The 19727-nt window shown below is 39.0% G+C and overlaps 2 long non-coding RNA genes across 3 annotated transcripts in view; both read left to right on the top strand.

The window, feature by feature from the left end:
• Positions 1-1835: 1835 nt before the first annotated feature.
• On the top strand, positions 1836-7523 carry LOC136991124 (uncharacterized). Its single transcript, XR_010883158.1, has 3 exons — positions 1836-1919; positions 3400-3480; positions 7450-7523. It is a non-coding gene; the product is annotated as an uncharacterized lncRNA (long non-coding RNA).
• Positions 7524-7644: 121 nt separating this feature from the next.
• The window catches only part of LOC106491082 (uncharacterized), a 29303-nt gene continuing 17220 nt past the window's right edge, over positions 7645-19727 (top strand). For both annotated transcript variants that reach the window (XR_001293724.1, XR_001293723.1), the window contains exon 1: positions 7645-7729. This is a non-coding gene — a long non-coding RNA (uncharacterized lncRNA). The remainder of the gene's footprint in view (positions 7730-19727) is intronic.

The raw sequence follows: 19727 nt of genomic DNA, 5'->3' as shown, positions 1-19727 counted from the left end.
TTCTCCCTCCCTCCCTCTCCCATGTAATTTTACTTTGTCCTTCATTCCTGACTTTATTGTCCCAGATCTGTAACTGTCTTGGCCTAAGTTTTCTTTCAGTCAAACTACAACTTCATCTGGAGAAGCTAAGCCACACAGGCCATAGTACAGCACCATTTTTTAGCTCCGGATTCTGGGGCTTACCTGAGGTGAGCAAAAGCAGATGGAGAAATGCTGCCCCTTACGCCCAGCTGAAAGTAGCCGAGATGCAGAGATGCTTGGCCAGTGGAAGGTCTTCCTTCTCTCCTCAGCAGTTATAGGGCAGCTAACAAGGGAGTTCTGCAGCTGGTTCACCCAAATTTAATTTGCAGTTCTTTAAAAAACACAGAGTGAGCATTTAGAGCTTGTAGAGGTGGCCAGACCTGTACACTCATCTGCAGACATCTTGGCAGTGCTTGCCTCAACACGTCATTGCAGAAAAAACTGACCATGACCTGTGCTGCAGTGTTTCTCCTACTGGTTTCCTCGTTGACTGTAATTTTAGTGAAATGTATTTATTTGTGTTGCCATCATAGCAAAACTTGTGGAGTGCAGGTTTAAGGTCTTATTTCTTCTGCTGTTTCTCCCATCCTAGAAACAAAGCAGGGGCAGGGAGGGAAGGAAAGTGCAAAGATTTAAGAATGGAGAAGGCAGAAAAGGTGGAAAGGCTCATTAAAAAGAAAAGAAGTGGGATGCAGAGAAAAAAAAAATTGTGATTTTCACATGGGAATGATACAAATTGACTTTAGCCTTTTGCTGAAGTGGAATGAACTTATTGTTATACCACTGCCTATTGTATTAGAATAATGTAAACTATTTGAGTTTGTGATTTTTTTAAACTTAGCTAGTACTTGTTGCATTAATCTGTATCACTTGTTCTTCAAGGTAATTTACCCATCAGATAGTGGTTTTATGGCCTGTGAAGATTTCTGTGGACATGTCACTAAACTGAAGCCACTCTATCTACAGGTAAGGCTATCTTCACAGAAAGGAGTAGTTCATATTTATGAAGCTCCTTCTGCTTTCTTATGTGAATTGATGAAGACTCTGAAATACCGCATTGCTTTGTTACTGCATCTCTCTGTTATGTTGCGACCAGCTGCTGAACTCAAAGTATTGTACTCTGCCCTTACAAATGTAGCATGTTTACATTCCAGATGAATTCCCAACATGCCATGTTTTACTGAGAATCTTTAGATTTGAGCAGCTTAAATCTCCACCAACAGTAAATAGTTGTGCTTTCTTGATCTGTTAAAGCTGATTAACATTTTAGTGGTATTTTTTCCATGTAGCATTTCAACACAGAAAATCAACAGATAGAATAGATATCAAGTGATTGTTTACCTAATCTATCTTCGAATCAGATGAAAGCTTCAGCCACATCAGTTTGTCCCACACAGTCCAATTCCAATATTTATTTTCTCCATTCCTGCTTCCCTTAACATACTCCCTCATGTTGGAGGGAGGCAGGATGTTTGTGATGCCTTTAACACTGTGTTTTCTGTCTGTGTCACACTGTACTTTGTTAGTCTTTTGCTGCAAACCTTAACTTTCTTACACTGGGAAATGTTTTGTGGCATTGCCCCACTGCTATGCTCCTGTGGTCCTGCGTTCTAAAATTCAGTGGTTGAATTATGTTTTTGCGTAGTCTGTCAGCCTTTCCTTTTTTTTATTGGATGAGACGGACAGGTTTTCATGCAGAGATGTCTTTCTCAGAGGGACCTAGCCCATGGTCTGCAAATCTGATTCAGTTTGAGGAGCTCGCAAGAGATGATAGAGCCTCAGTATCACGGAATGAAAATGAAGCAATACCAAAGTCCTGTAAGAATGATGTAATTGCATCCGTCATTTCAGGAGAGGCACTGGGGGCAAAGGTAAATTCTTGAGAACACAGACAGCTGGTAAGTATATGCAAGTGGTTTGTATCATGTAGAGCTTTATTTATCAGACATTTATAGACAAGTTTAAACATGGCTTTTCTCTCAGTTTCCTTATACTTTAAGAGTAGAGATTCTCTGAATTTTTTAAGCATATTTTGAGGGTTGCAGTTTTGTCGTAGTTGTTCCATCTTGTCATTTCTAATTAGCAAGATATATTTCTTGTAATGCCTCATTTTATTACAATCATTCGCTCATATGATATACTACAAGTCATGTTTATGACACAGTTCTCCACTTAGAAAGAAAAAAGTCTTATGTGCATGTGTTGTTAGGGGAAGAGTATTGTCAACATTTCTTTGCACAGGGCTTGTCTGTACAGCTCTGACTTGCTGTTGAATCTACTGAGACTACTTGCCCGAGAAGGCCCAGTTAATGTCAGATTAGAGATCTGTAACAAATAAGAACCAAATAATGCATTTGTAAAAGGCAAGCAGTGTTTCTTTGACACAACTCATCCACTCAGAGGGACGAAGGGGGGTCCAGTCTTTCTGACAAAGGGTCCTGTGGATGTAGCTAGTTACAGGCTGGACTAAATAGTTCAGAGGGAAGAATAGTGGGAACAACCAAGTCAAGGTAGATAGTTTGAAATGGGCTTTATGCTGCTCCTGTTCTCTGAAAACTCACCCCCTCTACCCTGTAGTTTAGCTCCTGGAATTTTTTTGCCATAGGGACTGGATGTCAGAACAGCTCTGCAAAGCTGGATGTTTGCCTGCTCTTGCTGTCCTGGTGCAGTGATGTTCCTCTGGCATGAAGGAGCAGACTGCTGGATATAGGGTACCAGGAGAATGTAGTAAGCAGACTGCAAAAAGAGAGTTCTGCATGACATCATACTTTGTTGTCACTTAAATCCAAGCAAAAGGGCGATAATGGCAGCCTTTTGCTCCTTTTCCGCATATGAGAGCTGATGGCACAGACCATGAGGAATCCCAGAGAAAGGTGGTATTAGTGCTGCCACAATAGCAAAGGTTATAGCCTACTGGTATAGCTATATTAAGAGAAGCATCACAGCTATTCTGCTTTAAGGCACGTTGACCATAATCCCCTCAACTTGACAGGCATAATGTCCCTCTGATAGGCAAGCTATTCCTGCAGCTTGAAAATATAAAACTGATGATCATGGTTTTTTTCACCCTAACCAAAATCCATATGTATTTGAATTTGTATTTGACAATTCTGGCATAAAGAGTAGAGCAGTACTTCACCCCTTACAGAATCATAGAATGGTTAAGATGGTAATTGCTCTGGAGACTGTGAAGTCCAATCCCCCTGCTCAAAGCAGGGTCAATTAAAGCAGGTTACTCAGGGCCATATCCAGTTGGGTTTCGGATATCTCCAACGATGCAGACTTCACAACTTCTCTGAGTAACCTGTTCCAGTATTCAATCACACTTACAATTAAGCAGTTTTTTCTTATGTGTAAATGGAATTTCCTGTATTTCAGTTTGTGCCAGTTGCCTCCTGTCCTGTCACTGGGTACTGCCGAGAAGAGTTTGGCTCCATCTTCTTTACAGTCTCCCATCAGGTATCTATACACATTGATAAGATCCCCCCTGAGCCTTCTCTTCTCCAGGGGAAACAATTCCAACTCTCTCAGCCTCTTCTTCTATGTCAGAAGCCCAAATTCCTTAATCATCTTTGTTACCCTTTGCTGGCCTCACTCCAGTAGGTCCATGTCTCTCTTGTACTGCAGAGCCCAGACCTGGACCCAGCACTCCAGGTGAGTCTCACCGGGGCTGAGTGGAGGGGAAGGATCCCCTCCCTCAACCTGCCGGCAATGCTTTGCCTAATGAAGCCCAGGATGCCCTTGGCCGCCTTTGCCATGAGGGTGTATTGCTGGCTTATGTTCAATTTAGTGTTCACCAGGACCCCCGGGTCCTTCTCTGCAAAGCTGCTCTCCAGATGGTCGGCCCCCAGCCTGTCCTGGTGCCAGGGATTATTCCTGCCCAGGTGCAGGACTTGGCCTTTACCTTTGTTGAACTTCGCAAGGTTCCTCTCTGCCCATTTCTCCAGTCTGTTGTGGCTCCTCTTAATGGCAGTGCAACCTTCTGGTGTATCAGCCACTCCTCCCATGCTTGTTTACATGGTTTTGCTTTCCTTAGCAAGCATAAACGCTCTTTATAGATAATGTAAAGATACATACTAGTGTTCATAGCAGAGGGCCTGCAATATTTTTCAGATTATAAATGAAATATATTTCAGAAGTATACGTTCCTTTTAGCTGAGCCTTATGACAGATTTTCTTTCTTAATGCATGCTTGTAGTGCCTACTAATGAATATTATATAATCAAAAAGAGCTACATTATTTGTTTCTTGTTAAAAAATAGAAAAAAATACCCATTGTTTCCAAATGTTTGGTCAGATAAGAACTGATCTTGGAACCATTTCTATGGAATACTAGTGCAGTTTGAAATGGCAAAATTTAAATAAAATTTTAAAAACATTAAGTCCACCTGCATATGTAATTTTCTATCCTAATAATTTTTTTGTAGCTAAGAGTGTACCTTGCTTTAAAAGAATGAAAGAACAATGAAAAGTGCTTTTGTTTCATATTTTACCTCTTGGTTCAGAACAATTAAGGCAGAGAAATAATTCAATCTTCATTATTCATTCATTCATTATTTTTGTGGCTTGAAGAGGTTTTGATATGTATGAGGAAAGCTGCTTATTCTCATTCATAAATTTGGTGTTAGAAGGCTAATTTTTTAGGGTTTTATACCTTCATAGCTTCCACACAGATAGATGTAGGAGTATACCAAAAAAAAGTCAATGATATCCTTACATACGAGGTTTAGATAAGGAGAGGTCATGCCTTTGTGATATACAGGAATGTGTCTTGTCAAGGAAAACTGAGCTTTTGTCTTTACTGTGAACCAGCAGGATCTTTTAATCAGAGACAGTTAGGAAGGAAAAACAAGCAGCACAGCTTGCAAGGCAGGTTCCAGCTGCCCACACAGGGAGCCCGGGAGCCCACCCTCCTGTTTCCAGCTTCAACCCCGACCTTGGCCTCTGCATTCCTCTCCTGCTAAGCTGACAGGCAGCTCTGAAGCAAAGCAAGAGCACACAAATGTTTCTGTCAGAAGTGCATATCTATTTGGTAGTCCTCAACCCAAGGGGATTTCAGTTCAGGTGTCCATTCAAGGAATGGCTTCAGAGGAGAGAGTCTGCAGGATTAGGAAAGAGTATCTGTGCAAAATAGTCAGGTGCATAAGGAGATCGACTCATCACATTATTCTCTCTATTGAATTCTTCTTTTGCCTCCCTCCTTCCCATTGCATTAAGTTGAAACTTCCTGTGCTAACTTTTGGAGCCCTGAATAACTGCCTGTATCTTACTTTTCTGCCTCTTGTTCAGTGAGGTTGAGTATCAGGTATTAGTCAGACAAATTATGTGCTCAGGCTATAAGTTTCTTCATTCAGGAAGTGTGTCAATTTTGTACTTTTCCCATAAAGCATATAGGGCTCTATAGAAATTAGTTGAACATCTGAAGTTTCTGTGTAATAACTGGAAAAAGTTGCATCCTCCCTCCATTTCAGACATGTTCTTCAGACAGGATAGATTAACTGTCTAAGTGCTTCTCTTTCTGCACTGCTTTTACAGAAAGACATGCAACAAAAACTTTTACACAAAAGCATAGACTGGACGTAGTTAGATAGCTAATGTTAGCCTGAATGAATCCCACTGTAAATAAAGCAGTGTTGGAGGAAATGAACTGTATACGTACTAGTGACAGTGCACCTTAATCATCTCTTCTAGCAAGTCTCTACCTACAAAAGAATGGCATAGACAGTCATATCTACACAGTGGGTGCAGACAGATGTGGGCTTCTCTGCCCATGACAGGTGTGAGTCAGATTGGGTCTGGAGCAGGGTGGATGCACTATACATCATGGTGCTGTGCTCAGACTCAGATAACCTTTTCTTCACTAAGTGTATTTGCTGGTATCCATATCTGTGTCCATAAGGCATCTGCTCCATAACTGACTTATATTTGACCTACTTAACATGGGGGCGGATTTCACTCATAACTGTCTGCATAAATGTACCCAGAGCATCTGAGTAGCAGTACAAAGCGTACAGAGGGACCATTTCCTAACTAAGGAAGTGGAAGGTAATCGGTTCCATCTGTAGCTGAAGACCACATAAATGAAGAGAAGGAAAAGTGTCAACAGTTTCAGGAATGCTTAGCTTTTTTTTTTTTTTTTTTTTTTTTTTGCTGTTCTTATTTGTTTCTGATAGGCAGACACAAACTGGCGCACTGGGAACTGTGGATCAGAAAGAATTCAATTTTTCTGTTGCAAATAGCTGTGCAATAGTTTGGCTCACAAAATCTTTTCCTCTCCAGTCCACAAGGCATAGTACAAATGTGCACATAGCAGAAAAAATGCACTTTTTTTTGTGGACATCAAGAGTATTATGAGTGATAGAAGGAATATTTTGGGAGTCTCTTTAAATAAAGTACTAGCAATTCCTTCAGAGGCATTCATTGTATGAATGAGGTTTCTCCTGGGCCATCTTTCACAAAGTGTTAGTGTATTTATTTATTTGTTTGCTCTGTAGACCTTTTTCTTTCAGCCAGTGGATGCTGTTGTAATGCATGCCTTCGCCCTGAAGTCCACTTGTTTCATACCAACCCAACAACATGTAAGTGCAGTTATCAAAATCAGTAACTCGAAAATGTAGAGTGTCGGTTCAGAGCACAGAGCTCCAGCCATTCATCGGTTCCCAATTGTAGTGAGGCTGAACTTGCCAAAATCAAGTACTTAAAAGACTGATGCACATCATTCTGCAGCTAGAAAACACTCCACTATAAATTCCTCCATATACAAAAGAATTGCTTGATATGTAGGTAATCATCTTTTGTCTGGGAATTATATCCTGATTTACCAGGAGTGCATGAAATATATTTTATTTTGTGTCCTAAATAAAATATTTACCTGACTACAACATATTTAGAAATACTAGGGATAATGAAAATAAACATCTCTCTGCTGTTCCACATTTGTATCTGGTGCTGCAGTACATATGAATTTGTAGTAAGGTTGTGCCATCAAAACAGCAGAAGCCAGAACTTCTGTGTAAAAGATGCAGTATAGGAATGGATGCTGGATCACTTCTAAGTGAAAGAGTTTGAAAGTTTTTCTGAAAATGTAAGAGAAGAAAAGTTAGGCCTGGATTCATTCCAGCTTTAGCCCCTCACTGCATATATTAAGCGATGCCTATGCTCATCATAGGCTTTCTCAGTGAAGAGAGACAGGCAACTCCAAGATGCAGTTCAGCCCTGAGAAGTACCTCTTGTTTATTGTCTAGGTAGAGTGGTCTTAACTTTAAAACCTCAGTTTGGTATGGAATATGAAGTGAGGGAAATGCAGTCCTAAAACTCAGACTTGCACATACACAGGTCATATGAAATTCTGTGACTGAATTTCTTGCAAAGATAATACCTTTAGAGCAAGCTAGGTAGAGGAAATATTTGATGTCTTCTGTGTTACAGGTAGATAATTAGCAAGGATTCCTTTAACCACAGAAGATTCAAATAACCACAGAAAGAATGAAACATTCAGAAGGAACAAGAATTTTTGGAATGGATGATCCCCAAGCACCAACCCCTGTCTCTACTTTTTCTGCAAGACAAGTTCTGCAGTTTCTGCTTCATCTTTAAAAATACACATTTGAGGGCAACCTTTCTGAAGCAACAATTTCAGTAGAGAGAAGAGGTATTGAATGGAGTGGGCTGATCACATGGTACAAGGAGATGGTGCTAAGTGAAACAGGTCAGTCAAGTGCGGCACATTTTTTTAAATGTTGTAATCTGTGAAAGTGTTTTAAGTTCGGGTTCATGGTGAGGAAAGAAAAAGAGACCATTATAAGGTCAACAAAAGAGAGTCTAAGGATTTTGATTCCTTCATATGCTTTAGGAAAGAAAAGTAGAAGTGAGTAAGGGAAGGAAAATTGCAAGGAATGCTTTAGTAGAGCTTAGGGCCTTGGCTGTTTTAACCGCATAATCATTGCTGCAAACAGTAAGTCCTGCATGCAGGTGTCTGTGCAGCTGTTGCCTTGTAGAAGGTTGTGAATCAGAGGGCTGGTTGTAATAATACTCATAAGCACTGGGCTCCAGTGGCAGTTTTCAAAAATATAGCCAAGCTTTTTATAAAAGCTTTTATGAAAAAAACTCCTCTCTTTAAAGCAGCAAAATCAACTAGCCAGGCTTAAAATTCAAAGTAGTGAAATGTCTTCTAGCCAAGATGCAGTGAATATGTAGAGATCACCTCATTAGTTGTGAGAATAGACAAATGGTGACTAAAAAGACAAATTGCAGGATCTGGGTCTATTGCTACATTCAGAATGTTGGACAGATATAAACAGTTGCTTGCCAAAACCTCTGTTTTGACCAAAGAGCAAATCCAACTGCTGGGAGTGTCTCTGGATGATCTATGTTTAGGGAAACAGCCTGGGACAATAAAATCCATTGTGTTTAAAGGATAATTTGATTTATGATTTTTTAAATTATATTTTCACATTATTTTTAGGAAAGGAATTGCTCAGGTATATCTTTTGATTGTTATTTAGTACCATTGGCTACTCCTAGATCCCATGCTGAATGTCTCATTCCATTTCAACAAAATGGAATTAGTGAAAGATTTAATGTAGTCTGGGAATTCTTTATTTATAAAAGATTAACAAACCATAACAAAACTATCAGAAGTGGGCAAGCTCTTGTTTTTCAGAATAGTGTATGGTACTTAAATAGGTCAGGAACATTGTCTGTTCTGATTCTAAGAGACAAGAAGGAGACCTTCAGTGCAGATGAAAAGTTGGCAAATTGCAGACTAATAAAAACTAGTGCATTTTCCACCAAATATGTAGTTAGGCTTTGGAACTCATTGCCATAGGAGGTTGCTGATGCTGAGAATGTAACAATATCCATAACAGATTGGACAGGATTACAGGGATAATAAGAGTATTCAGAGTTGTGGTGGTTATCGGTTAAAAAAAAAATCAGAAGTGATATTCAACTGCATCCTTCTGGGTTTTAACCAGCCTCTATTAGAAAACAGACAGAATGACACTTAATCTTTTCGATGTGGGAAATCATACTTTTCCTCTGAAGTACCTAACGCTTGCTGCTTCTTGAAAAAGGTGCTGGCCAACTAGACCTTGGACTGATTCTTTTAATAACTCATTTTCTCTATATTTCTAGGCATTTATACCATTTTTGCATATATTTATTTAAAATGATCCCAAAGACAGCTCAAGGCAGGAGATTTGAATCCTTTTTCTTCTGAGGACATTTATATATGACTATGTGATACCTACCATGTTATGTTCATGTTAGAATATTTTTTCTTTGCCAGACCACTGACATAGTAAACCAAAAAGCAGAGCTCATCCAATATAGAAAGCTTGTAGTAGCGTAAAACCCACATGGCTGTCTGAATTGCTTCAGGCTCTCATTTTTCTCTATCTCTACTTCTAACAAATTCTTGAGGCATAATTGGCTGTCTACATCTAATTATTTCATAGATCTCCAACTAGTATAGGAAGCATTTTCTTTCTTACTAATGAAAACAGCCATGAAAACAATCCATGTGGAGCATAAAAATCTCTAGCAATTGATTTGATCTCTAAGACTGGAGGTTTCTGAGAGAAGCCTCAAGTGCAAGTTTGCTCTTTGAATTTTTCTGTATGTTTTTACAGATTTTAAAGTACAGTCAAGTACAGTGTGGAAAAAGGGATCATGAAATTGAATAGGCTTGACTTCTATGGACTTTCATCGCCTATCTCTGTCTCCACTCTCACTGTGTCAGTGGGGTGTTTATTAGCATGCTGCACAAACCGTTATCAATCTTGGCTTATTAAAAATTGAAAGCAAAAGTTATGGCCTGTCTCTTCTTTGTCTTCAGACTCCTCTTTCTGTCTGTTCCTTAGGGTATTCACTGTGTCTATCTGCCCAGGCTCTTCTCCTGAATTTTTTCTGGACTTCTTTCCCTGCCCTGACACTTAGGGAAATCCTCCCCCCTCACTGTGAACACTGCAGACTGCTGCTCATTCTCAAATTTCTGTCTTTCTGCAAGTCACTCTGAGACAGTCTGCAGCAGCTCTTTTATTGCTGCTATGTGGTCTTGCAGGGTGTGTTCAGCTTGTGTTCACTGCTGTCTATCCCCTCAGCCTTTGGTTCAAAGCCAAAGAGTCTCCATGGAGCAGAGTATCCAGGTTTGCATCCTCTTCTGGTAGAGCTGGATGCCTGATAGAGTAGGGGTTAATTTGGGGTGCCCCAGCCTTCCCTTTAAAGTGCAGCCATGTTGCAGCTAAAGTCTTACCAGGGAGCATGAGCTAAGTAGTGTTTTAAGATATTCTTTGGCCCTTGCTCCTGAGGTATAGAAGGGACTTCACCTCTCACTTTGAGCAACAGGCCTTACATTTCAGTCATGAATAAGTATGGCTCTTGACCTCTATCTCCCACAAGAATGAGTCTCAAAAGGCTGTGCTAGACCTGTCAGTGTCTATGCAACTAGTGCCATGTTACAGGAGGCTAGAGAGGGAAAAGTATTTTGGTTCACCAGGCTGAAGAAGCCAAGTGCTGTGGGATATACCACTTCTATTTGTATGTCTTCTCTGTCAAGGAATTCTTAATATTTTGCCTCATTTCTTTTATGATCTTATTCTATTATTCCCAGTTTCTATAGCTGACTTAAGAAAATAAGTAACAGTATTACCAACTCCAAGTATTCAGAAATTCAGAATTGGGTCTTCAGGCACTTTTTTTTTTAAAGTTAATATATGTTATGGTTTTGCATAATTTTGAAGATTTCCTCCAAAAATGCATTGAAAGAAACTTAAAAAAAAATACTGTATAACTATGTAATTTCAGGATCTGGAGCGTTAAAAAGCAGTAAATACCATGGGAGTTAACACCAGTGAAATGGTGTATCTCTTAATAGCAAATATTGACATTTCATCTTGTGTTACAAATACAAGGCCTTAACAGTCACAGCATCATGCTCTTTTCTCCCAGTACAGTCTACTTTCTCCTCCCCAGTCTTCCTTTTCTGAGGCTTTTCTTCTGAACGCTTTCCAATTTTTAACATTAGAAATTGGAGGCCCAGAACTGAGGACAGACAGCAGCAATGGCAGCCATGTGTGGATAGCTGGGCCATAATGCCATGTTGTTTTCTCATCCAGTGATAGAACATGCGCGTGATATTGTTGGTGTTGATGGATGTGGATAGACAGGAAACTGGAGAAATCACAATCTCTTTAGCTTGCCTCCCTCTCCCTGCCTGAGTGCCTCTATAGTATCCCAGTAAGTGCATGGGGGGGACAAGGAAAGAGGAGGATGTTCTTGCTAGGTGACCTCTCTGCACTTGGAGTTCCAGAATGCATTTGTCATCTTAGGTGCCACATTACTATGAAGATCTCTCTAATTTGCTGTTTCTTAAGAATTACCCATTTGTGTCATTCACTGTTACCCTGTTTCCTTCTCCTTATTGTATGGATCAGTTTTTTGGATTAATCCGTTTCTCCCAAATGTGTAATTCTCCTAGACATGGTTTCACCAAGCTCTTCCCCCTGCTTTTGATCAAAGCTGCTTTGTATCATTTCTCCCTTTTGAGTGGTTGTTGACATTCCTCCCAGTTTGGTAACATCTAAAGATTACATTAATGTGGTATCTCCTTACTTTTCCTGATACTAAATGCATATTTTAAATAAAACCAGATTTACCACTGATCCCTAAATCCTCCATTAGCTGTCTCCCCTGACTTTGTACATAGCTGTTTATCATTACCCTCTGTTTATGTTTGTGGAGTTTTTCTGTCCACATGACTGTTTTCATGCTAGCCAATTCACATCAATTTTGCAAGTGAGATTTTGCAAGACAGAATATGAAGGATTTGCTATAATTCAAGTGTGGTATTTGCTGCATTCTCTTCATCCACTAAATCTTTTACTTCTGACAAAAAGCAGTCATGAAGAAACAATGAATGTTGTGCAGAAAGACAGAAAGTGCAGCTGAGTTTAAGATGTGCATAATCAGGAACTCACTCTGAGTAATACAGTAGAAACACTGTTCATAGCTGAGGCTTCCACTTAATGCATACATAAGTGTTTTCCTTATGCCATTTGTATATATGCACTCCATCTGTGTGAACTACTGCAAATATGCCAAAATAGCAAGTAGTCTGGGGAGATTTATGGTTCTCCTTACCAGATGGAGCAAGTATATGTTTACAGAAAGGGGAAGAAAACAGTGTAACTGAAGTTCCAAAGATCACAGATGGACATTGACTAGAAGAACTTCAGGCTTGATGCTGTATGACAGTTTTCTGGAAACACTGAAAGTTGAATTATTTCACCTGACTTTAAAGGTCTTAGCTATCACTGGAGAGGATAAGGTTTTTTTTTTTTTTTTTTTTTTTTGAAATTTAGATTTCTACTTTAGCTTAAGCTGAATCGGGCCTGTTGACCTCAGGAAGTAGCTCAGATGCAGATGTCTCTGTTTTATTACAACCGCTTTTGATCAAATGAAGCTGCTTCCTGATGCTATTAGAGAGGAGGAATTTTAGTTGCCTGTTTTGCCCTGTGTCATGCCAGAGCAGAGAGGACAGGAAGGCTTTCAATTCTTACTCCCAAAACATTGCTTTCAACAGGTCACTTTCCACATTAGGTGTATCTGTTGGTAGTATTGCCCCAGTTGCTTCAAAATGCTACTTAAACCAATTCAGCCTGTCACATTTTATGCAAGAGATGAGTAACAGTCAAATGCCTCTTCCTATGCTAATGAATGATGCATGGCTTGGAGGGGTTGTTGCTACCACTTCTACCTCCTCCTTCACAGAAGCCTGTGAGATGAGCCTGGAAACCTGTTTCCCCACACACTTGTGCAGGACTTGAAACAGAACTGGAGCTGCTGTTGCCAGTACTAAAAACATAGTTAAAACATTTCCCATGATGATGGCACATAAGCAGGTGAACCAAGCTTGGGAACTCCTGTTCTTCATGGCTTTGGTGGATGCCATTAAGCAAATCAAGATAAGAGTTCTTGCAATTGCGTGTTCCAACAAAACTTAGCCAGTTTTTTCAGTACAAGTGCCACAGGAGACTTTTTTTGCCAGAAGACAGCTGTTGTTTTGACTCTGTTTATAAAAGTGCACATGGCTCTTTGCATTTCTTAGAGTTGATAAGGCCATTGCAAATTGGGGATCATATTTAGACCATAATCTGAATGGAAGGACTGAATTAATGTTTATTAACTAGTCATCATTGGTTAATAACTCTCTGAAACTGAGCATCACATTACCTCTGACATTAACTTATTCCAGGCACCCTTGTTGCATGACATAAAGCAGTCACATACAGCTCTTGCATTTTTATCCCTTTTTACTTGTTTTGCAGAAATACACAGTTCTGCATCTTTCTTATCTGTATTAAGAATAACCTCTACAGGAGAAAGAGAAAATAAATGCATATTGGAATAACATTTCTTTGGCTACTACTAACATTATAATCAGGTGCTTTTCAGTTTTTTTATAGAATTCTCTTAAGTGTGATCGTTAAACACTAGCTTCTCCTTCTTACTCTGTCACTGTGACACTACCCTTACCTATGGGGAAAGCACAAAGCACATAAGGTATGGGAACAGCTCAGTCCTCTTGATCTTGTTGTTTGGGCTGACAGCAGATTTCCAGTTGTGATAGTGGCTGGGAGATGCAGATATTTTTCCCATTGTGACCGAGACTTCTGTTTACCCCAAATATTCTATTTTGTAAGTTACTTGATATATTTTTTGACCAGAGTAATTGATCACTGGCAGTTATTCACTATTATTTTTAATTGTATTTTTGCATAGAAAACTCAATCAGATGTTGGTGGTCCTGTGTGCTAGGCGTTATGTGCATAAATACAATGAATAGAGTTCTCTGCTCCAGAGAATTAAAAACTTCTGTCTTTTGTGTTTCAGCAGCTTTTAAAAATCTGTATGCAATCAATTGTAAACAAAAAACCCCTCAAAACCCAACACCATTATTTGATAGAGCCAACGTGAATCTAAATCAATAAGTATGAAAGAAAATACAGCTCTGTGTTAGAGATCCTTTAAGAGTAAGAATAAATTCAGAAGTTAGCAAGTAGAGTGGACAAGGCTGCAAAGGTAACATGAATTTGTTTTCATTACACTCTCTTATATCTTTGCATTTATTGCCTTTTTTTTTCGAGATATTGCTAAGATACATTTATGTCTCAGTCTTTCATCAGATGACAAAAGCTGACTGTAGCTCTGTGCAGCTTCAGTATGTTGAACACCTGGTGGCTCTCTTCTGTACCATCTGCTAAAATGTTTGTTTGTTTCGACTTTAAGGAAAAGCACCCTGGCTACCTACCTCTCAGATGGTCATGGTTCAACTTCATCTATTGCATTGCATAATAAATAGAGAATAAGACCATGATTTTTCAGCAAGCTGTTTTACAGATGATCCTTCCCTGTCTTGTTCCACAGTCCCCTGGCTGTTGATGGGGTTGTTGCAGATAAAGGCAGGAGTCTGCACTGCCAGATCTTAATTCAGGTGGTTGTTGAACAAAGCTATTAGTGGTTGGCAGTTGTGACCACGTACATGGCTATATTTCCAATAAGAATTTTAGATAATAAAGTGGGACAGAGCACAGTAGAGTGTGTAGATATATAAAAACCTCAGACTTGTATCAGCTCAGACTGTTCAGATTTCATGTTCCTACTCCCTCTCCAGGACCAGATGCTTTTTCTCAGTGGGTGTCTTTAAACCAATGCAAGAAAAACAGCAGCTGCCCAGCCTACAAGTAGAGCATGAATTCTGGTATGGTCTTGATCACCTTTGACAAATGGCCATTGAAGGTTGGGTATTTATACCCAGGCTCAGTAATTTGTTTGTTCAGTGATCTTGCTGTATTAAGGAAGGACAAAATGAGACCTAATGAATGTTTGGGCAGGATATGCATTTTTATTAGATTAACTCATCCTTGGAGAAAGAAGGAAGGTTCTGACCAAAGCATAGCCTTATTGCAGAAATCTGACTGCAGGAATAGTTTCATTTTTTGAGGGTTAAATCTCTAGCATGCAGCAGAGTTGAACGATTTAAGAGACTGGCCCTACGGAAAGACAACACACAGGAAGGGGTTACCACTGCTGTGAAGTTTAACAGTTCTGAATTAAACCAGTTCATTTTCAAAGCAGGAAATATACTACAGTGCTGACATTTACTGCCCTCTGGCAGGAATGTAGTGGGTCCATATGGTATTGTTTATTTTTTTCTCCCTAATAAAAAAGAGTTACCGTCTCTTTTTCTTTTACCATTTCTTTGTCTTTCACATATAGTCAGCCAGTAATGGGGAAAAAAATGCCTAGAGAACATCACAAAGTAGAGGAAAAGTGAGGGACACTGTACTAATTATTAGGTCTGTTTATAGATAAGTAGGTGTTGACCAAGCCAGATAATTAGCAGAATGGCTGGGTATAGAGCCCAGTCTCTTAATCTGCTGTCCACAGTGCTTTCTTCAGAATCACCCTTTTATTGCACTGTCATTGCAGCTTGCTGTTTTGTAAAATATCCTCACATAGGCTTCATTGAAGAGATAGTCATACAGGGAGAATATACACAAAACAAGGTGAATGTTATTGTCGATAAAATTAACTGGGAAAATGTCATTGTCAGATTTTTTCTATATTAACATTCCTAATGATATAAATCACTTTACCTAAAAAATTTAGGAGTGAAATTCTGGCCCTACTGAAGTCAGTAGATATTTTGCCATCAACAGATGAAGTAAGAGGATATTCTGTATGTATTGCCTGCCTGAGGCAGGTGAGATTCAGATATGACTTGGTTGTCTTATGTCTAACTCAAAGTTGGAACTTAAGTCATCATTCCTTGTTACAGAAATAAAGTTTCTGGCGTTTCTCTTGCTAGTGTACAGAAGAGCATTTTCTACTTTGGCATTAAACTTTGTAAGACATCTGTACCCTGTAATTGGCAGGGACTCTTGTTTGCTAAAAAAGGAATAAGGTAATCAAATAGTGAGTAAAGCAGTTGATTACTCAACGGAACAAACCTAGTATGGTACATAAAGAAGAAAAGTGTATAAATCACTAGAACAAACAGCTAGATCAAAAATTGTATAGTACAGTTGGACATGATAAGTCGTTGTTGCCTAAGGTATTCAAAACCCTGTTCTGAGCTTCAGTTATTTGAAGCTCTTCCGATATTAGTATACCAATGCAGAGTACATAGATTAAAAGAAATCCTGCCCTTTCCAACTGTCCCCTTTTCCCATTTTGCCCTAAACATATCATTCAGGATTTTCTCTCACGTGCTGAGGAACAGCTCTCCATGTACCTAAAAGAGAAAACCTGGATTTCATTGTTCACTGTGAACTGGCAAGTGTCAGTCAAATGCTGTGTTATGTTAATACACCATTAATGTATGACAGCACACTGTGACTGCATTAGTGTTTTTTCAGGTTGTCTTTGAACATAAGCAGCTTCACAGAAGTGATACTAAGATGTTAGGATTGCACTTAATGACTATCCAGCCTGCCTGCTTGCCAGCCCCAATTGTTCTTATATGCTTTCAGTAGCCTTCTTCAGTCATTGATTGACTAGCTTCATAGCTCATGGTCATCATCATCCAGAATTGCTAATTTATACATGTTCACATTTGTAAAGATTCCTGAGCCCATCCTTTGTAAATCATCTGTTTGCAGGCACTTTTAGAATGATTCATCGTTCTGGATGTATTTCTGTGTTTTTCCGCATTTCAGAAAGGACCTCAGAATCCTTGGCATTTTTTAACATATTCATTTCATTACCTTTACAAAGCTTTTATTTTTAAAATGTATTGACTTGTTTTTAACTGCCTTTCCCACCTATCAAAACCCCTGAAAACATATTAAAAATATCTACTGTAGTAAAACAATGGTGAAAAAAGGAAGAAAGTCTTAAAAAAACCACCTCATTTCTTTTCCAAGAAGACAGCTTTGCCCCAGTCAGACTAGCCCTCTCTAAATATTTGACCTCTGCAGCATGTTGTGATAGAAACTAGTTTTGGCATATTTGGGACACAGGCTCAGGGAAATACGCAGTTTGCTGGATCTTGCTAAGAAGGCCTTGCTGGCAGCTCCTCTTACAGAGAACCTGAGTGTTCTGATAGTTTCAGCTTTCACAGTATTATGTAGGAGATCTCTCAAAATGGGTAAACTTGGCATCAGCTGCAACCTGGTAAGTCGCAGTGGGACAACCTTGAAGCACCAGCACCAAGTGAACATACAGTGACGTTTAATTTTGCAGGCAAACCGGTGAGTTTTTCACTAGCTTCATCTTTCCAAAGTAGGGTCCTTTGTGTAGAACATGTTGCAAAAATGCCATCTAAAGGTGACAAACGTGTGGTGAGACCTTCTTACCTATGTCTTTACTAAGGATTGGCTGATGCCTTTGAGCAGGAGTATTGTGCTTGTATCATTTATTAAAATAATAGATCTAATAGAGCCCTAGGTGCACTCACTGTTCATTTGAAGATAGTTCTTTAATTCTGTTACACTTTGATTATCTTGCAGTGGTGACATCTAGAAAGTTGTTTTTCCACAATTGTTTCACCTATAACTTCGCAAATTGTTCATTTCAGTTCTAATTTGTTTGTATATTGGTTCACATATATAAAGAGAATCAGAACAATATTTTCAAAGATAGTTTACTGATCTATTTTCAACTTCTGACACTTTCTGATAAATCAAGCTCAAATTAATTACAGATTGGCTAGTTAGTCTTACTGCACATTTTTTGTATCAATAACTAGAAGTACTTATATGTATATAAAGCATATGATTCAAAAAATTATGGCTTTCTGTGACTAGAGATTGCTTGGAAGAAAAAGGAGAAATAGTTTCTCTTTGGGTGCATTAATAAGTATGTGTGTGTATATATATACACTATATATATCATACGCACCCTAAAACTAAATGGTTGTGGTTTTTGTGCCTTGGAATTTTTGTCTTAGTCCTGTTAATATTGGTCAAGTAACCTAATCTCAACAGTCACATACTTTTTTAGATGTCTTAGCAGGGAAACCATGAGCTGATTTGGCATGGAGACTAACCTTTCACCCCTTGAGATGGTCCCGTCAGAACTTAAGAAAAGGTGCATAAGTGGATTCGTGTATAGAAGCTTTCATTGTTCACTGTCTCTTCAGTGATTTCCGTGAGCATCACATTCTCACGGTTCTCACATTAATACAGCTCTGTGCATAAGTGAAACACATCTATTTCAATGCTATTTTTGTATCTGCATTCTTTTTTGTTGTCTTTTCAAACTAAGGTTTTCTGCTGCATTCGTATACTCAGTGCACAGTAACATGATGTGAATGTAACTAATGAAGAGCAGTATTCTAATGGTGTTTTGAGCACTAATGGCTAAGAAGTTGGCTATTTCCTGGCAGTTAATGGCCATCTGGAGGAATTCTTAATCCATCTGGCCATTAACTGCCAGGAAATGATTGGCTTGGAGGTTATTATTGCTCTTACAAATGAAATAGACTTTTTTCCTTCCCACTTTCTTCACCGTCCTGTCATATTGACTTGCAGTCCTTAAATGGTCTCCATGATGTGAATGTTTTCCTTAACTGCAGAAGTTTTTTGTAGCTGTCCAAACTGTTTTCTGCATTTTACAGAGTCAAAAAATGTGATCTCTGCCTTAAACAGTCTATAACCTGAGGCTGCAATCTTGCATTTGTATCTACCTGGGAAGAATTTTGCATTCACATGAAATTCTCTTTAATTGAAGGGAGTTCTACAGTGGAAGGGAGGTTTTGATCTTTCAGATACGGCTGTTAAGAGTGTTATCTTGGCAGCAATCATATCCATTGCTAGAATAGATAGCAATAAGTAACAGAAGAATGATATGCAGGGAAAAATAATGGTTACAATGATTTCCTGTGTCATGAGAACATAAATTAACATTGATAAAACTATGAGTTGCCATACTCCTCTGTGTCTTCAGCCTCCATTTCTTTCTTTGTCTGCTATATTTTAGATATGTTCTATGCAACATTTTAAAATTCATCGTTGTTAATTTTGACTGAACTATTTAGGGAAATCCATGTTTCCAAATCCCTCCATAAGAATTTGCTTTGCCAGGTTGCCTATGGCAAACTTAATAATAGCTTGAGATTGTGCTGAGCCCACTGCCTATCATGACCTGGTTGTCTTATTGGTTCCTTTACTCCCCTATCTGTCTGCACTGATCTTTGTCTTAGTGTACAATATGGCCATATTGTAAGTTCTCTAGGACTTACAATCTTTTTGTTTTGTATTTGTACAGGATGTGGCACAATTGCATGTAGTCCGTGCTTGAGGACCTTGATGTTATGTTAATGCAAAGACGCTTGAGTAAAGTTGGGCCTGAGACTTTAAGGATTTAGAGAGAGAGCAGAGAGGAATTAAAAATAGAGTATAGTTGTGGAAGGGCATCTTCATGTTATGGTACATAGATGCTGCAGGGAGGCAAAGGGGAGAAGGTGAAGGACTGGAAGGATGAGATGTAGAACAAAAAAACAGAAGTAGCTGAAGCAAGGTGTCAGATGAAATAAAGTTAGTATGAGAATCAAACCCAAACCCAAACTATCAACACATAGTTTACTTAATAAACAAAAGTTATCCTGGAAGATTCATTGACTAAATCTGAGTGAGACCTGTAGAAGCAGCTGTTAGAAGAGTGAGTTGGTCCAATACAGAGCATTTAAAGAAGCAAAACTG

Source organism: Apteryx mantelli, chromosome 1 (assembly GCF_036417845.1).
Source record: "Apteryx mantelli isolate bAptMan1 chromosome 1, bAptMan1.hap1, whole genome shotgun sequence".
Lineage (NCBI taxonomy): Eukaryota > Metazoa > Chordata > Aves > Apterygiformes > Apterygidae > Apteryx > Apteryx mantelli.
Note: the sequence above shows the minus strand (reverse complement) of the source record. Positions and strands in the feature narration are given on the sequence as shown.